We start from the raw sequence: 18,747 nt of genomic DNA, 5'->3' as shown, positions 1-18,747 counted from the left end.
ATCATCAGACGAGAGTTCGTGAGGAGGATATCCAGAAGATAGCCTATAGGACTCGTTATGGGCATTACGAATTCGTGGTGATGCCTTTTGGACTCACCAACGCACCGATGGCGTTCATGGATCTAATGAACCGGGTGTGCAGGCCTATGATGGATCGATCGATGATCATGTTCATCGACGATGTTCTGGTGTATTCGAGATCCAGAGAGTAGCATGGGGAGCATTTGAGAGAGCTTCTTGGAGTATTGAGATCGGAAAGGCTTTATGCTAAATTCTCCAAGTGTGACTTCTGGTTATGAGAGGTCCAGTTCCTAGGACACCTCATTAATCAGAATGGGATTTTGGTTGATCCAGCCAAAATTGAGGTGGTTATGAGATGGGAGGTGCCGAGATCCGCCACTGAGATCAGGACTTTTTTGAGATTGGCCGGCTACTATCGGAGATTTATCCGAGATTTCTCCAAGATTGTCGTTCCCCTCACCAGGTTGACCCGGAAGGGCGTCGCTTTTACTTGGGGTCCCAAGTAGCAGACCTCATTTGAGACTCTTTGCTAGCGGTTATGCAAGGCCCCTGTGTTAGCTCTTCCCGAGGGAATGGAAGACTTTGTAGTTTATTGTGATGGATCTATTTCCGGTTTGGGTGCGGTGCTACTGCAGAGAGGGCACATGATAGCATATGCATTGAGGCAGTTGAAGCCTCATGAGACGAGATATCCCACCCACGATCTAGAGCTGGGGGCGGTGGTGTTCACCCTCAAGATCTGGCGCCACTTTTTGTATGGGGTTCGATGTACCATATACACGGACCACAAGAGCCTGAAGTTGGATGTGGTGAAGGACTATGACTGTGAGATCCTGTATCATCCGGGCAAGGCTAACATGGTAGCTGATGCCTTGAGCCGTAGAGCAGAGAGTGCCCTGATTCGAGATGTGTGTATGAGGATGAAAATGATGACTCCAATCTTGGATACCATTCGAGAGGCCCAGGCGGAGGCCATGAAACCGGAGAAACGCAAGATGGAGCGGGTGATTGGGCAGGTGTCCGAGTTTGTGAAAGATATCCGAGGACTTATGACTTTCCGAGGGCGGATTTGGGTGCCTTATACTGGCGGAGCCCAACGTATACTGATGGAGGAGGCACATAAATCAAGGTTCTCGATCCATCCCGGGGTCACTAAGATGTATTTAGACCCGAAGAGAGACTATTGGTGGTCCTGTATGAAGAAGGATGTTGCTTGGGTATTTCAGAGGTGCTTGACCTGCCGCCAGGTCAAGGCAGAGCACCAGCTTCCACATGGTCCAGTACAACTTCTTGAAATTCCCTAGCGGAAATGGGAACAAATCTCGATGGACTTTATCACCAAGTTGTCGGAGACTACGCGAGGGGTTGACGCGATTTGGGTGCTTGTGGATCGATTGACGAAGAGTACTCACTTCCTTGCTATTAGTGAGAGCTCTTTTGTGGAGAGATTGGCCGAGATCTATGTGAGAGAAGTGGTAGCGCGACATGGAATGACAGTCTCGATAGTGTCAGATCGAGACATGTGTTTTACTTCCAGGTTTTGGAAGAAGTTTCATGAGGAGTTGGGCATGCACTTGCATTTCAGTACTACGTATCACCCACAGACAGTTGGGCAGAGCGAGCAGACGATTCAGACGCTTGAGGACATGTTGCGTGCATGTGTCATGGACTTTGGAGAAAGTTGGGACACCTACATACCACTGGCTGAGTTTTCCTACAACAACTATCATTCGAGTATTGGTATGCCTCCCTTTGAGCTTCTGTATGGGAGAAGGTGTTGGACCCCCATTTGCTGGGGAGAAGTGGGACAGAGAGTGATGGGTGGCACGGAGATAGTGCTGAAGACATCCGAGCAGATTCAACAAGTCAGGCAGAGGTTATTGACGACACAGAGTCGCCAGAAGAGTTATGCGGACAAGTGACGATCCGAGCTAGAATTTCAGGTCGGAGATTTTATGCTCCTGAAGGTATCTTCATGGAAAGGGGTGATACAATTCAGGAAGCGGGGTAAGTTGGGACCCCAATACACCGGTCCTTTCAGAGTGACCGCCAGAGTGGGTAGAGTAGCATACCAGTTGGATTTACCTGCGGAGTTGAGTCAGATCCATAACACTTTCCACGTGTCACAGTTAAGGAAGTGTGTAGCCGATGAGACGGCAGTGGTACCAATGGAGGACATTCAAGTAGATGAGAGCCTGAATTATATTGAGAGGCCGATAGCGATCTTGGATCGAAAGGTGAAGCTTCTGAGAAACAAGGAAGTGTCCCGGGTTCAGGTTCAGTGGAAACATCGGAGAGGGTCGGATTTGACTTGGGAGCCGGAGTCAAAAATGCGGGAGTAGCATCCTGAGCTATTTCCTGAGCATGACTTCGAGGGCGAAGTCTGATTCTAGTGGGGGAGAATTGTAACATCCGGATTCCCAGGTATATTATTTTATCATTTAAATTAATATTTGTGGAGTGACTCGACGAGTTGGTGCCTCAACTCGTTGAGTAGAGTCGCGTCTGTTGACGTGGATTAATGAATGGACTCGACGAGTATGTGAGGCGACTCTCTGAGTCAGCGCTGCCGAAGAAAACCCTAATTTCTCGGGCATGTGGCCTATATAAAGGCACTTATAGCGTCCCCTTGTGGCCACCTTCCCCAGAGAGAGACCCTAAACGATCTTTGAACTTATATATATATATATATATATATATATATATATATATATATATATATAGAGAGAGAGAGAGAGAGAGCTAACCTTGAGCATTTTGGTGTATCTTTGCAATGAAAGAAGAAGGTTTTCAAGCAAGGAGCAAAAGAAGGTTGTTAGATATGTCATTATTCATCCAAGGGCTTCTATTAGAGGTATCAAGTTCGAACCTTTCTATCTTGTTTGAGTAAATCTCTCATTTTGAAGATTAGGGCTTCTTTTCTTTATATTTTGGGACTTTGAGGATTTGGGGTTCATGAGGAGGCTTGAACTCCATATCTGGACCTTAGGTTGTCCCTAGCATCTAAAGGTTCCTGCTTTATTCAACCTTAGGGGAAATTTATGAGTGAAAAACCCATTTAGATCATGTTCTTGGCATTTCATGCCGAAAATGCCATGCATGGACGTAAAGTCTATGACTTTACGTGATAAATGAGCCCTAAGAGTGTTGATCTGGAGTTTGGGAAAATATCCTGCCTTAAAATCGTCTGAATGCAAGTTGAGTCTATATGGACTCGCCAAGTTGATGAGCTGACTTGACGAGTAGAATAGGGTTGTTCCGATTAGCTAGATCATGCGAGATCTCGGCGAGGTAGGGGTTAACTCGACAAGCTGGACCTTCATGAGATGGTCGAGAATCAACAGGACTCGACGAGTCACGTGACTAGACTAAGTGAGTCTGGTCAATTTCAGACTATTGAATAGAGTTTGACTTCTATTGACTTTAAGGTTTGGTCAAAATGAGTAATGGAGGTCAGGGAAGGGTAAAATGGTCTTTTACCCATTTCTAGGACTATGAGTGTAAGAGAGATCAATGAATGGTGTAGTCGAGTGTGAGGAGAGTATTAACTAAAGATATTATCCTTGTGATAAGCGGAGGCTAGATCGAGGATTCCGAGCACGAGATTTTACTAGCTAGCTTACGAGGTGAGTCTTCTCACTATACTTTACCTAGTGTGGTAATTACGTGTGACCAGAGGGTCTTATGTGTTTACTTGAGTTATGCATGTTATGTGTGTTATGAAATGTGAGCTATATTATGTGATACTTAGACCAGACCGGAGGGTCCAACGAACTATGCGGCCGGAGGGTCCTCACTTAGACCGGACCTGAGGGTCCAACCAGCTTTGGGACTGGAGGGTCCCACTGAGCACACTGACCAGAGGGTGTTTCAGAGATATAGCCTCAAGTGGCTAATTATTTGTGCGTGGAATTTTTGGGAACTCACTAAGCTTTATGCTTACCGTGTTATGTGTTATGTGTTTCAGGTACTTTCGAGGATCGCGGGAAGGCACATGCGTGATTGTACACACCTGTTCGAGATTATGTTGAGGATTTTGGGATTTGACTTTTGTTGTGGATTTATGTTGACTTTGAGATACTTATGATTTTTATGAAATATAATATATGAGTTTTATGTGTTTTTAAAAATGAAAAATCATTTGAAAAATTACGTCGTTACAACTAGTTCACAATAAACAACACCCAGATACCAATCTGTCACACCCCCGAACCAAGACGATTGAAATGTCCGGGGACGGATGATGTCATTGTATATTATCATAACTGTTGAATATAAATGAAACATAGCAACCGAAACAACATACATTGAGAATACAATCTTACATTGTTTACATACCGTATTTGTTCATAAATTACACAAAAGTGATAGAAATGTAAAAGTTCCAAAATGGAACACTCCAATTCTCAAGACTTAGGTACCTACTTACTGGTTCCCTAAGAATTCAAATCATTTTGAAAAGCATCAACAATAAAGTTGGTGAGTTCATTAGCATTTTTGTATGAAAATTTTGGTAACTGCTTTGTATGTATGCATCACAGACTAAATTGTATGTATGCATGACCTTTGATTCTATAAAATGTGTGTTCCCAGAATATCCAATATTTCCTGATATGAAAAACTATAGTCTTAAAACCGTAAGACCATAATGTAACCAATAGAGTACTGAAAAGTCGTATGCAATTTTATATTTTAATAAAACCGTTGAAGTGTAAGCTTCCCGTAAACCAAGATAGTATTGTTAATCCCTAAGTGAGTTATTATAATCATACTTGATGTGACTGTTATGCCTGTACGACGTTCTTCAGGCATCGGAATCGGTAATATATTTTTCACCCTAGACAGGCCCGTCTAGCTGTAGCGAACAACTTAGGTGTGTGGTTGTCAATCTCAGTATAGATCTGTACACAACTATCTTGATTTCCCTCCATGAGACTCTGGTTATAATACAATACTTAAAATATATGCTAGGTAGGTACGGTGAAGTGAATGTCTCACTAGAGCATTAACAGATTTACACGAACTACGACTCCCTTTCATTGTATAACGAAATGATTTCACTATTTGAAAATTTAAGACAAATGTTTTGTGACACGCGTTTTATGAGTTTCATGACATACGTTTTATGACATGTGTCTTATGACACACAAACTATACTGTCATCAATTTGTTTTGTATACCATTTTGTGTAAACTACTTATAAGACCTATATATAAATAGTCAATAATAATTATTTGTAGTAGTAACATGTGTTGTAAAAACAACATAATATTCTTGGGTATTAAACTATCAAAGATAGTAACGAAAAAATTACGACTATTTTTACTAGAAAAGTTTAGTTTTTGCAAAAATCTCCAAGAGTTTGTAGCTTTTGCACAACTTATATTTTTCCCGTTGAAATATCGCAATTAAACGTTTAGAAACTTGAACACATAAAATTTCCTAATTCGAGGTAGGCAATAGACCTTAAATTCTACCCGATAATAACATCCTATATAACCAATCCTTAGGCATGCTATAACATAACTCATTTAGTACATAAAAGCAAATTAGGCATCTAATCCTAAAGTAAACTAGTGCTACTTTCAATTTAGGTGTACTAGCTAGAATATAATAGACACACATCTTATGATCATCGCCTAACATTCTAAGTAAGTATAGAAATTCCCTAAAATTCCTTGTTCACTTAAACTAATGCTCTGTGACATCCACATTTTTCCAGCTATAAAAGACTGATTTGTTTATGCTTATTAATTCAAAGTATCCTTTTAAAAAGATTTTCATTGTGGAATTTGTCCCAAAAATATGGTAATAATATTATCAAGACATTTCCACGAAATGTATTCTATTTATAAAACTTGGGATGTCATCGTCAATACAAGAAACATAAGCTTAAATGAAGACTTACAACATATTTATACTAATAGTTTATATCTCCTTCAAATCTCTTGGAAGATGCCTATATCACCATATATAATTACCTATGATACAATAAATAGAGTGGGTCAAGTTGGGAAATCTGGTGAGTACATAGGATTTTCAACCCATAATAATATAATTTATCTCTCTTTATATATATATATATATATATATATATATATATATATATATATAATTCACACCAAATAGTTAACCCGATTACCAATTCCCGTTACTCTTTTTTTTCTCTCTTTCTTTCTTTCTTTCTTTCTTTCTCTCTCTCCATCTCTCTCTCTCTCTCTCTCTCTCTTATTTGATAAGATCTATCTCAAGGGTTCCATCCTAAGGATTACAATAGGTAACAAGTATAAAAATACTGCTTAAGGAATTTCCATGGGAAAATAGAGTACTCGAATGAATCCACAATCCATACTCTTGGTTTGCGTGATTTCATTAACACATACAGATTGCAAGTCTGCTAGTGTTCCACCGGACTGTCTAAAATAGTCCATTGTCACCATCAATACTCTGCTTGATGACTGATCTCTTTTGGACATGGTTTCTCACCACTAATCTTTCTCTAGTATGGTTTCTCACCATTATCCTTTCTCCCTTATGGTATCTCACCGTTATCTTTACTCTTGTGGTGCCTAGCTGTTATCTCATTTCTCTTATCTCTTGCTACCCGCCCTACCCAGTACATTATGAGTACAGTAAAATACATATATGATATGTTAGAAAAATAATTATCCCATCTAACACAGATATTAGAAAGTTAGATAATAAGCATGTAAGGCATTTAGGAAAATTCAATACCTGATATCTATATGTAAGTTGAAGGTAACTATGCACTCACTTATTAAAATGGATGACTGGAAAATTGGATAGTGCTTCACTTTAGCACTTGGATTTTCCTTTGATACGACTTAGGTTCAATTATCTCTAAGTCTTGGTTTATTACTTCTTATGAATAATTAATAGTCTAGATTCCTTAACAATCCCAATGTCTGCTGATCTATAGCTGATAAGGGACAACTAGGTAGGATCATATTAGAGGTAATGTATGTTTGGTATCCAGAGTATACTTTTTGGAAATCCCACTTTAAACACCTCACGAAATCTAGCCTAGACATCATCCCTGTAAATAGATCAATTAGTATAATGACATGGAATTACTGATAAATCTTGTTTATAGGTTCATAATAATGACTTATGACTATAAATATAAGTTACACTGAAAGAGGTAGAATGTATCTTAACTTACCGAGATTTTCTTGACAAAAGCTAGGATATTGCACTAGCAGAGCTTCTACTCGCTAGCTACTACTATTTCAGGGATCGTAGAGCTTCACTTAAGGCTAAAACTAAGGGAAACGGGCTAAAATCGAAAGCAAATCGAGAGAGAAGATATTGGGAGGTGAGGGAAGGGAATGAGGCTTGGCCTACTATTTATAGCCCTTTTTAAGGTGCACGAAATGCAAAAAGGGGTGCACGTCGTACATTTTAAGGCTATGTCTCCCAGCCTCTTTGTTCCACATGTCGGCCTTTCAATGGTCCGCGTTTCACATTCTAGAAGCGTGCGTCACGCACCCGTAACATACCTGGCGCGCACTTTGCAGGGCAGAAATAACATATTTTTTTAAACTCATTACGTTTTTCATACGAACTCCGTTTTCGACGTTCTTTACTCCTCAGAAAGCTCTCGATGAGATCTATAACTATCCTTTAGACTCCATCAGCTAATTTTGAATTGATGTTATGTCTCTCTTTTTATAAGATTAAATGATTTTGCTAAACCATAACTCTCTCGTATAGACTCTGTTTTTGGCATTCTTTTTCTGAAAATTCCTATCTTATAGAGTACTATGATTTTCCTTTTGGTGACTTTAGTTAAAAGTCAACCATTCTCTTCGTAGCTTTTAATATTTCACATTCCTTGTGCTCGGATAACTTTTATATCTTATAAAAATCATATCTAATTCATACCGTGTTAGATTTCTACGAAATTTATATTTTTGGGATCGGGACGACGTGTGATTTCTAAATATATAATAATATATATGTTTTGTTGCACTTATTTTTACGATTTACGGACGATTCGATTGATTTTTCCTATTTTTCTTTTTACAAAACTTATATTATATCTTAAATGCCTAGCCTGATTTTGCAGACGTTACACGTACAATGCTGAACAGTAAAGTTAGCATATGTTTCTTTTTGACTTAGTGAAGTCTATGGGTTAAGCACTTAATCTAGATAACTGAATATGATTGATTATTTTTCACCTAGTATGGACATAACTAATAAATTCTTTAAGCCAAAAGTCAAGGCCTAATGTATTATGACCCTACATATATTATGTATACATCATTGTGTTAATAAATTATATATATATATATATATATATATATATATATATATATATATATTATAGCCGTAATGTATTATACAATTACCAAAACTAAGTCTTTAATAAACATACCTTGAAGCTATCCAAATCAAGTGCTTAATACAATAATGTATTGATGAATTAAGCTTTTAATTTGGAGATTGTTCATGGAATCCGTTGCTAATGGGGTGCTGTCTTGATACTGGCGATTCGGGGATCTGGCAGCCAGCGGCCAAGGATCGTCTCTGTTTTCGACAGTGTGAGGTGAGTTTTCCTCACTGTACTTATGGGTTGAAGGCATCAATTCTGGCCCTGTTAGATTGCTATCTTGGTTTATCTTATGATTGAGTGCTGGTATGATTTGTTAGATCTGTATCCCGGTAGATAGGATGATGCCATGCTTAGTGATCTGTAAGATCTTCCTGTTTGTCTGTTGACTGGTCATGTGTTTAATTGCTATATATATATATATATATATATATATATATATATATATATATATATATATATATATATATATGTCGACATGTGTGTGTGTGGTTGGGTTGAGGTAGTCCTTCTGTGTGCTGAAGGCTAACAAACCCAGGGCGACCCGAATAGATTGAAGGCCTACAAGGCGGTCCAATCAGGCCAAAGGCCCAATGAGCGGTCCGGATAGGCTGTAGGCCCTACGAGGCAGTCCAGTCATACCGAAGGCTCGAGAGCGGTCCGAATAGGATGTAGGCCCCGCAAGGTAGTCCAGTCATGCCGAAGGCTCGGGAGCGGTCCAGACAGGCTGTAGGCCCGGTGAGGCAGTCCAGACATGCTGAAGGCTCAGTATACATGTTGTTGTTTGTATATGTTATCTGGTTGGGTGTTGGTACTTTGGGAGAACTCACTAAGCTTCGTGCTTACAGTTTTGGTTTATGGTTTCAGGTACTTCAGTGGGTCGTGGCAAGGTGAAGGTGTGACCGTACACATCCTCGCGTTTTGGACTTATGATTTCTGGGAAACTATAATAATATGAACATTTCGAAAACTATGTTGAGAAAGGTTTTGATTTTAAAATAATGTTTTGGAATTAATGGGTGTTGTAAACACTTTTATAGAAAAGGGTTGTTTTGAAAAGTTTAAATTTGATGAAATTATATGGATGTTACAAGCTGGTATCAGAGCCTTGGTTTGAGTGAATTGGAGGAACACTCGTATGAATCCAGTCTCAAACTAAGGAAAAGGGTTTTTGAAACACTTTTCAAATGGTTTTCAAAATAAACAAGGAGGATGTGATGTGTACGATCAGCCGGAGCAAGTAATTAGACCCCAAAATACCATACTGTTATTTGATATTGTGATATGTTAGAACGACACGCTAGTGATAGACTAGGGATCTTCAGGAATTGCATGATAGAATTGCCTGATTATATGATGCCTTAGTTCCTATAGAGTTTCCTGGTTTGGTTGTTGTGTGATTCTTTCGCGTGTGAACTGGCTATTGAGTGGATACGCTAAGTCACATGCTACATGGTTTAAAGGATCTTAGACCGAGGGGTTTGGTCCTGCTTCGCAGCTCTTGTCTGAGTCTAACCGTTGTAGGATTGAATCTTTTACCCTAAGGTTGTTTAAATTGTGGGGCATGTGACTGTATTCATGCAATAATTGTCTGGCAACAATGGAGAGTCGTGTGTTAAAGATGGTATGGTGATTCGTATGGAGTCTACCGGCCAGTCGTGTTATTGGATGAGGTAGCGATGGTTTCCTTGGTTTGGGCGCATATCATAGCGGGTTGGCATGAGGAAGGATTAGCCACTCTTGAGAGAGAGAGAGTGAGGTCAGGGCGAAGATATGTGCGAGATGCTGGGAGTCTGAGATCGAAGATTTCATAGGAGGATCTGTCAGATCATATTGCATTTTAGTTTCAGTCGACTCCTCTGCACGAATGCTACTTTCTTTGTGCTTGTGGAACTCATGAATGATGTGAGTTAGCCATTAAGTGAATATGTCAAGTCACATGTGGAAAAGGTTGGATAATCTCAGAGTAACGGATTTGAACCTGTTGTGCAGCTCTCTTCTGAGTCTAACCGTTGTTGGGATGAGTGTGTTACTCGAAGGATTATCTGAGCTTTGTCGCATGTGATTGTATTCATGGAATGGCTAGTTGATATTGTGAGGAGTTCTTCAGCAGCTGATGTCAGAGAAGTGTGGGATCCTAGGATAGCCTAGGGAGCCCTTTAGTGTGGTTGTTTCGTTGTTAAGCAGGATTCAGGAATATTGTGACTAGGTCGTAGAGGACACGAAATAATTCTTGAGGAAAGTATGGATAGGTGTAGAAGGTAGTATTGAGCCCGTACTACTGAAAGTACAGGATCCATACTCGATTGAAGGAAAATCTTGGGGATTCTAAGGGTTGATTAGGGAAGGTAGCATGGTTGGATACCATGAATTGTGGCAGTGGTTCTGTTCTTGTCAATCTTCTGGTTATGGCTGCTTAGCCATGAGAATGGGCTTGATATGTTTTGTGAGCCAGTGGCGTTATGAATTCGAGTTTTTTTGGTGCATACCTAGTGAGTTTTGGTTTGAGGCCTCGGGGGTTTTGCTCTAGGCCGGGAATGCGAGTCGCGGGACTCACGAAGGGAGCGATGATTATGATCGGCTTGAGTTTTGCAGCTGGAAGTAGAATGGTTGATTGATGGATTAGAATGTCATCATCTAGGGAAAAGGTTTGTGCCCTTTCATTTTTCTGAGTTCGAAGGAATGAACAAGCCTATCACCTCCAGAGTTAAGTCGTAATCTTCAGCTTAAGGCTTGTTGGTCGCGGTGGTTGGATACGGTATGCCATCGACGGGGTGCACAGGTGGATTGATGTGGCATGAGTATCTTGAAATGCGGGTAAAGGCCCTATTTTTGGGAGTTGGGAAGGCCATGTGTCGGATTGTCGTTTGTGATTGCAAGCTAGGAGCATATGTTTGGATCATAAATCGGTAGGTGCCTAAGCTTTGTAAGTGGTTATAAGTTGGGATTTCAGAGGTCTTCAGCTGGAATTCAGATTTCTCTTGCGATTCGATTGATCCATATCGGGAGGATCATTCTGCGTATGTTATTCATTCCATGGTCAAGTATGGTTGTACAGTTTGAGCCGGTTTGAGTTATGTTTTGGTTCATCACCAGTGGACGGTGGTTCGAGTTCTAAGTAGGGGAGAATTGGAATTCTTAGGTTGAACGTCAGTCATTGAGGGTTCTGTCAGTTTGCTGGTTGGTTTGGTGCTTTCAGATTTGTTGGGCAGATGTTGGTTGGTGGAGCCTTTTCAGAAGCAGGTATGTTCAGCTCCAGGTTGGTTGTGGTTTCTCTGATATGGGTTTCAAGGTATTCGAGGCCATTGGTTGTTGAGTTCGTTATTCAGCAGGAATTCTCTGAAGGGTTTAAGTGGTCCCAATTAAAGGTCAAGGAATGAACGTTTTGAAAATTATGATTTCTGGGAAACTCTGGTAATGTGAACGTTTTGAAAATTATGTTGAGAAAGGTTTTGATTTTAAAATAATGTTTTCGAATTAATGGGTTTTGTAAACACTTCTATAGAAAAAGGGTTGTTTTGAAAAGTTAAAATTTTATGAAATTATGTGGATGTTACACATCTGAACATTGAGAAACAACATGGAAGAATCATATGTGGTAAAGAAAATATTACGAGCCGTACCATTCAAGTTTTTTCGAATTGCTTTGACTATAGAGCAGTTTGGAGAATTAGACACCATGAACGTTGAAGAGGTTGCCAGGAGGTTGAAAGCGCACGAGGAGTTAATCCAAGGGAAAGGTGAAGTTGAAGAAAATAAGCTACTTATTACAATTGTGAGAATGGTCTGAAAGATGTATGAAGAAAAGTCAATAACAATCTCGTTCTTCCATCAAAAAACATTGTGAGAACACAGGCAACTATAAAGGAAGGGGAAGAGGTCGTGGTAGAAGTGGTGGTTTGGGATACCATAGAGGCCAAGTTAGAGGAGACAACCACCAACATCAAGACAACAGACGAGGGCAATTTGAAAATAAAAGCAAGGTGTAATGTTATAATTGCTAAGAACATGAGAATTATGAAGCTGAATGCAAAAATCCTCGATGTGAAAGAAACACTAAAGCAAACTTAACTCATTATCAACATGACAATGAACCTACTTTGTTATCTGGATTACATAATGATCAAGCAATAAGATAATTTATGTTGAATGAAGAAAATATAAATCCCAAACTAAAACCATCAGGTGAAGACTGTAATATCTCAAATATGTGGTATCTTGATAATGGGGCTAGTAACCACATGACATGAAACAAAACAAAGTTTTGTGACAAATAATGTTTTACAAGGTTTTCTGAAGTTTGGAGATGGTTGAAAGGTACGCATCGAAGTAATAGGTTCCATCAAGTTTCAATGCAAAAATGGTGAACAACGAGTATTCCTCGAAGTATATTACATCCCAAGATTGTGCAATGACATTATAAGCCTTGGCCAACTAGTAGAGAATGGTGATCAAATCTGAATGCAATGTTTGTTTCTATGAATTCATGATGAAAAAGGAAGATCACTTATGAAGGTAAAGCGATCTCAAAACCGTTTGTACAAAATTATGCTAAATCAAGTTGATGCTAAGTGTTTACTTGGAAAAACCTCTGATCAAACTTGGAGGTGACATTAATGAATGGGCCATGTCAACTTTACAACCCTAAAAAATATGCCTGATAAGAACCTGCTTAAAGGGCTGTTGAAAATTGAAAATCCCACACGAACTTTTGAAGGTTGCTTAATACGTATGCAAAATTGCAAACTCACAACCCATATATGAGTCAAGCAAGCTTTAGGGCAATAAAAAGACTTGAGCTAGTACATGGTGATCTTTGTGGTCCGATCTCACAATCTACACCAGCATATAACAAGTATTTTATGCTTCTAGTAGATGATTGCACTAGAGTGAGGTGGTGTCACCTATTAAAAACCAAAAATGAGGCTTTTAGTGTTTTTAAAAGAGTTTTGGATTAAAGTAGAAACCGAAACAGGTGAAAAACTAATGAGTTTTTGTACCGATCGTGGGGGAAAATTTCTTTCGTTGGAATTCTCAAATTATTGCAAAGAAACCGGGTTAAGTCGACAATACCTGACACCATACTCTCCACAACAAAATGGGGTTGTGGAGAGACGCAATCACACAGTAATGGAAATGGTAAGGAGTAACCTCAAAAGCATGAACGTACCAGAAGTTTTATGGGGAGAAGCAGTGTGTCATGCCATCTTTGTTCTAAACCGTTTAACAACTAAAGCCCTTGGAGATTCAACACCTTACGAATATTGGACAGGAAGAAAACCCAACGTTGAACACTTAAGGGTTTTTGGGTGCTTAGCTCATATGTGAACAATATGTCATTACCTTAAGAAGTTGGAAGATCGTAGTAAGATAGTGGTGCAATTTGGCATTGAAAAGGGTACAAAAGCATATAGACTTCTTGATCCGACTATATGGAAAATTTGCATCGGTAGAGATGTAAATTTTTGAAGAAAACATAAATGGGAATGGGACAAGGCAACAAAAATCAAGTTTATTCCAGGTGTAACCCTCACAATCAATGGAGAGTTAACACCTGATGTATTTGAAGATGAAGAAGAAATATCCCCTACTTCGGAACAGTTTAACACAACATCTACTTTGGAGGCTTCATCAAATTCCCAGCTACATGACCTGTTAAGCGACACCCACAACTCAATAAAAAGTGATACTCAAGTTAGGTATTGGTCGCTAGTTGATGTGTATGAAGATACCGAACAATTATACTTTGTGGATGATGGTGAGGAGCCCACATCATACACTGAAGCATGTGTAAAAGAAGAGTGGATCAAGGCGATGAAGGCTGAATTGGGTGCAATTGAAAAAAAATAAAACTTGGAAGCTAGTAAACTTACCACCATGAAGTAAATTCATTGGTCTTAAATGGGTCTTTAAGCTAAAAAGAGATCTAAATGGAAATATATTGAAGAATAAATCAAGATTGGTTGCAAAAGGCTATGTGCAAAAAACCCGGAATTGACTTTGGTAAAGTGTGCGTACCTGTTGTACATTTAGAAACAATACGTGTCTTGCTCGCTTTATCGGCTAAAAATGGATGGATTGTACACCATTTAGATGTGAAATCAACATTCTTGTATGGTGACTTAGAAGAAGAAGTCTATGTAACTCAACTAGAAGGTTTTGTCAACCGTGATCAACCAGGTAAAGTGTATAAGTTGATGTAGGCATTATATGGTTTGTGCCAAGCTCCTAGAGCTTGGAATTCACGATTAGACAAGTACCTGAAACAAATTGGTTTCAAAAGATGTCCAAAATAATATGTTGTTTACACAAGAAGCAAGGCCGAAAAATTACTAATAATGGGTGTTTATGTTGATGATTTAAAGTCTTGGTTATGATATCAAGTATTTCAAGAAACAAATGAGCATGGAGTTTGACATGACATGAGCGACCTTGGCTTGTTATCATATTACCTTGGTATTGAAGTAAGTCAAACTGAGGATGTAGTTGCTTTAAAACATTCAGGTTATGTAAATAAGGTGCTTGAAAAGGCAAGAATACAATAGTGCAATCCTTTTAAATTTCTAGTGGAACCAAAGTTGGAACTCACAAAAGACGAGGAAGGATAACCGGTTAATCCCACGGGATACAGGGGAATTGTTGGAGGATTAAGGTATTTGACTCATACTCGTCCTGATATATCATATGCTGTTGGGTTGGTTAGTCGATTCATGGAAAGACCCACAAACAACATTTGCAAGCTGGTAAACACATCCTAAGGTACATAAAAGGTACTGTAGACTTTGCCTTGAAGTACTCTAGGAGTGTTGGTGAAGACACAATAACAATAACAGGTTACATAGATAGCGATTTAGCAAGGGATGAGAATGATAGGCGGAGTACAACATGTATGACATTTTACCTTATTGAAAATCTGGTTACCTGGACTTCATAGAAACAAAAGTGTGTAGCTCTTTCATCATGTGAAGCAGTGTTTATGGCTGCTACGAGTGCAACTTGTCAAGGGATTTGGCTAAGGCGTTTGGTGATTGAGCTAACCGGAAGAAACATAGCACCTGTGATGTTACGTGTGGATAACAAGTGAGACCTAGACTTGATGAAAAATCCTGTATTTCATGGTAGGAGTAAGCACATTGATACAAGATATCATTTCATAGGTAAGCGTGTAGAAAATGGAGATCTTGTGGTCAAGCACATAGGCACCAATTAAGGAGCAACAAGTTGATATACTCACAAAGTCACTTGCAAGAAACAAGTTTGAAGAGATGAGAAGTATGTTGGGAGTAAAGAAGGTGATGAATTCTGAATTATGGGGGAAATTGTTGGCTTAATTCACAGAAAAAAAGAGTCCCAGTAGTATTTTTGGAATATTTAGTTTTTTATACGTTTTTGATTTATTTTAGGAGTCTAATTCTTTTAGTATTTATAGCGGGTTAAGTAGAAGTAATTGTAGTTAGTTTTTACGCTCTGGTTCTAATCAAGTTTGGTGAACAAACAATTTTTCCGAGAACCGTTTCTTCACCTGTTCTTGTTTCATTCTTCCCTGTTCACTGTTTCTGTTTTTTTCTCAGTTCCAATATTACCTGTTTTGCAATTCTGAACTAAACCTTGGTGACCAAGGTTGAATTCACAAGTTACAACTAATATTTTCCTTTTTCTGAAAATCATGAATATATGTTTGGGTTTGGTTCGATAAAAAATTGTAATCGTTAATTCGTTATCACCTTGATATTAGTGAAAGGCCTTGTAGGTTTGTTGCTCGTTCAATGCGTATGGTTTTCATAGGTATGCTGACGTTCAAAAAATAATCTTTACAAACGAATTCACGTGTATATACAAATTTCATTTTGCTCTTGTTGAAAGATACAAATTTTGCTGGTTCGTTTAAACTCTTTTCGAATTTAAGTGATCAATCACATGGAGTTGCCTACAAAACTATCCCATTCGTTTCTAAAACTTGCGTAAGTTGAAGAAATGATAAAAACGATAACCCGAAAGAAATTCAAATCTTGCCATACTTGTGCCACAAAATGAGCATCAGAATACATCTCCGAACAATATAACATCTGGAACGTTTCTCTCTAACAGTGGCAAACCACCCTAAATTATTCCTTTTAATTACACCACCCTCTTCTCGATGATGACGATTAGTCTTTACTTCTGTGCGCTTTCTAGTCTTCATCGTTACGTGACACAGAACTGCCTTTGACGTTGTTGTTGTTGATGCACATTGCCCCATCTGTGCGTGTGTGTGTGTGAGACACATGCAAGCATATATACATACAAACACACCTGAGATATATGTATTATGTGTGAAGCAGTGGCATCGATTATGTGCTGACGTTGATCATGTAGGTTTCTGAATAAACAATCATATATTTTCTCAAAGAATATGTTTGCCAAAATAAAAAAGTATATTTTTTATTTTTTATTTTTGAGGCGAGTCAACCACCGGGTGTCTTAGGTACATGTTTAAGCTGTCATTGGTTGGAAACTATACTCAATTATCGAACTTTGGTTGAGGTCGTTCTGTTTCCATTATTTATAGGATTATTGAATATTATTTAAAATAATTGTCACCTTATCTTAATAAAATATTCTAAAAGGTAGTTGAAATGCTTGTTTTTCGTACTCAAAGGCATGCGCAGGAGATTACAAAAAAAACAATTGGTTTTAAGGGTATTTCCAACTAATTATGTTTTATGTATTATAATTAAATTTGAGAATTGTAAATAGAACACCAACTTATCACGTTTATAAATTTTAGGCTAAAGCAAATTTGGTCTTTATGGTTTGTAAAAAAATCTAGATAGCACCACCATTTCAAAATTATTATCATTATTTTTTTTATAGTTTTTGTCATTATTAAATTTGAAATGACTTTTTTCTTTTCAATTTGAAATGACTGTGCTTTAGGTGCTTTTAGTCATTTTTAGCCTAACTTTTTAGCACCACCACACACCCCACCCATAGTCTCTCTCTCTCCCTCTTGTTTCATATTAAATTTCATCAGGAAACTAACTTTTTAGCCCCCTCGCCAGATTTCACTGTCGTTTAACATCTTCCTGTAAATTCCTTTGTTGTTCAACCCTTCACACAACTCTAGTCTTCCAGTTCCCGTTCCCTTTACTTTTCCCTTTCCCCCCTTAACACAAATAATGATCATTCAGGAAAAGAGATTTATTTTGAAAATGAAGCTATGATGATTTTTCGGCATATATAGTTGTCGGCAACAATAAATCTCTAGGAATTTTTGGATAATAATTTTTTATTTTTAAACTATAAAACAAAAGAAATAACTACTAAAAAATATAAAAAATTTATAGGGTATAATAGGTTTTATATGCTTAAGAATGATCACAAAATAATATTGGTGATTAGATATGATTCTATTTGGCCACATCAATAACAATCAAACATTTAAATTGATATTTTAGTATAAAAATATTACAGCTCTTGTATTTATTATTTCATAAGAAAATTATAACAACTAAATTGTATGAGTTATTATAACAAAATATATATATATATATATATATATATATATATATATATATATATATATATATATATATATATATATATATATATATATATATATATATATATATGGAACTCTTTATAAAATATAAAAGTAAATTTCATAAAAGGTTTAGGTTATCAAAGAGGAGAGAGGTTAAGTGTATGACTCACTATCGTTCCCCCTAATTTCATTCTCAACCATCATCACCCACCACCACCTTTCTTGGTGGTATGCATGTAAATAGGCCTGCTAATCGTGTTGTGTTCGGGTTGGCGTGTCGCGGGTTCGCGGGTCAAAATAAGCCAACCCAAACACGACCCATTTAAATATACAGGCCACGGGTTGGCGGGTCGCAGGTTGGTGGGTTTGGAACATAAACTCATATATGACCCGCCAACCCATTTATTTATACGGGTTCACAGGTTGGCGGGTCCGTAAGTCATATTTGGGTTCGTGGGTCCGAACTTTAGACATTTAAGTATTAAACACCAAAATGAAAATTAAAAGCATTTATATAGAAACATATTACAGACTTTGCCTTATAGGTTACGACTTACAATCTTAGACCATCTACTACGAGTCAAAACGTCAAATAGTCAAATGGTCTATGAATCAGTGGTATATATTATATAATATTATTAAATATTAATAGTTGATACATAAATACATTTAAAAATAAAATAATTTTTTTATTAAGAATATAAACGGGTTGGCGGGTCAACCCGTTTATTTTTTGAGAAACCCATATATGACCCGTTTCATAAATGGACTGGCGGGTTGGCGGCTTAGTAGGTTGCTAGGTTGAAAAATTCAACTCAAACCCATTTATTTTGTGTCGTGTCGTGGG

Source organism: Lactuca serriola, chromosome 4 (genome assembly GCF_051521515.1).
Source record: "Lactuca serriola cultivar US96UC23 chromosome 4, Lser_US96UC23_V15, whole genome shotgun sequence".
In the NCBI taxonomy this organism is placed as follows: domain Eukaryota; kingdom Viridiplantae; phylum Streptophyta; class Magnoliopsida; order Asterales; family Asteraceae; genus Lactuca; species Lactuca serriola.
Note: the sequence above shows the minus strand (reverse complement) of the source record.